Source organism: Aplysia californica, unplaced genomic scaffold, assembly GCF_000002075.1.
Source record: "Aplysia californica isolate F4 #8 unplaced genomic scaffold, AplCal3.0 scaffold00954, whole genome shotgun sequence".
In the NCBI taxonomy this organism is placed as follows: domain Eukaryota; kingdom Metazoa; phylum Mollusca; class Gastropoda; order Aplysiida; family Aplysiidae; genus Aplysia; species Aplysia californica.
Window position 1 is genome coordinate 201,237 of NW_004798224.1, and position 1,601 is coordinate 202,837.

Here is a 1,601-nt window from a genome sequence, read left to right on the forward strand (position 1 = left end):
GAGGCGCAGTGACGTGTCTGCTCACCTCGCCCGGGACACCCCGACGGGCTAAAAATAGCTGTGATTCATGGGAAACTTGTGTGAGTGAGCGCCTCCCCCCCCCCAAATCATCTCTCTGTATCTTTCTGTGTGTCTGTCTGTCTCTCTATCTCTCTCTCTTTATCTCTTTCTTTCTCTCTTTTCTGTCTGTCTTTCCCTTCTCCTGCTCCCTGCCCTCCTCTTTCTCTCTCCCCCCCTCTCTTTCTATCTCTCTCTCTCCCCCCTCTCTCTCCTTCTCTCTCTCTTCCTTCTCTCTCTCTCTCTCTCTCCCACTCACTCTCTCCCTTTTGCTGTTTCCCTCTTTCCATCCCTCTCTCTCTGCCTCTCCGCTGTCTCTTTATCTCTTTCTCCCTCCTCCCCCTCTCCCCCTCTCCCCCTGCCTTGTGCTCACCACCCCACGCGCGCCTGTGATAGGTGGACCGTGCCTCGTGATCGATCGGTCGTTCTGCTCATTGTATAGTGATGTAAGGAAAATCCCCAGAACTTTTCTTGCAGTGCTGACTGAGTTGTTATTGTTATAGTTAGTAGTTAGTGGCTAGTGGTGAAGGACAGTCGCGGACTGCTCATCGCGTTGGTCGTAAGGATTCAGTGAGGTATTGACTAGGGAGTTTTGGAGGTAGAGGCTAGGTCACACAACGAGATGTGGAGAGTATAGTTTATTGGTGTCTTGCGGATATCGTTTCGTTCAGGAATTTACTTTTGAAATTCATTCTGACTAAACAGTCCTTTGGAGGTCATTGGAATCGGAGGTTGTTTTTTTTTAAGTTTAAAAAAAATATAATTTTTAAAAATGTTTTAAGACGAAGGGAAGTGTTTTATGAGATGTGTGGTGTTTTTTTTTTATTTGTTAGCGTTGTGCACCCAAAGTTTTCGTGTGGAGTTGTCTGTTCGTTAAGGAGTAAATACTTAGTAAATGTTTTCGAGTTCCCGAGTCAGACTTTGGCACGCGAGCTATTCGTGACGCGTTTTGTTCTGCGTAGTGGCAAAGTTTCAAATGGTGTGTGTGTGTGTTTGTGTGTGTGTGTGTGTGTGCGCGCGCGCACGTGCGTGTGGGATTCGACTCCTTGGCCAGGTTATGTACGCAGCAGTTTTATCTGTTCGAGAGGACTAATTGGTGGTGATCTGTACACATCATAGTAGTTTCTTGGTTAAGATGTTTACAGCCTACTGTACATCGTCGATAGCATCCATCATTGTCGTATGTCAAAATACGAGGTTTTCAGGAGAAGAAAACACCCACCTGCCCTTTTCCCTCATAACGAAACAAAAACTTTTTCATATCGCTCAGGAAAGTCATTAAATAGTCAATTTGTCTAAATCGGTATCTAATTTAAGAAAAAAAAAAATGAGTCTAAGACCAATCGATACACCTCATGAAACTACCATTTTTTCTTCCTTTCTTTCTTTTTTAAAAATGTTGACACACTATAATTTTGAAAGACGGCGATGACATGTAGACTGTTGGATACTGGGGTGTTATAGATAGATTGGTCTTCAAGCGGTTGCTTTTGTTTTCGCTTTTATTAATTTCTTTTTTCATGTTTGTTGTTATTTTCTTGGGG

At 43.8% G+C, this 1,601-nt stretch overlaps 2 protein-coding genes across 3 annotated transcripts in view; both read left to right on the forward strand.

Annotated features, from left to right (window-relative positions):
• LOC101853418 (membrane-associated guanylate kinase, WW and PDZ domain-containing protein 1) overlaps window positions 1-1,601 on the forward strand; it is a gene marked incomplete at its 3' end in the record, with an annotated part of 101,998 nt that overhangs the window by 50,483 nt on the left and 49,914 nt on the right.
• Window positions 522-1,601, forward strand: part of LOC118478788 (striated muscle-specific serine/threonine-protein kinase-like) — a 4,524-nt gene continuing 3,444 nt past the window's right edge. Inside the window, exon 1 of one of the 2 annotated variants that reach the window (XM_035973022.1) lies at window positions 522-632. The gene's annotated coding sequence lies outside the window, so the exon portion shown is untranslated. The other variant, XM_035973021.1, reaches the window with a different exon arrangement.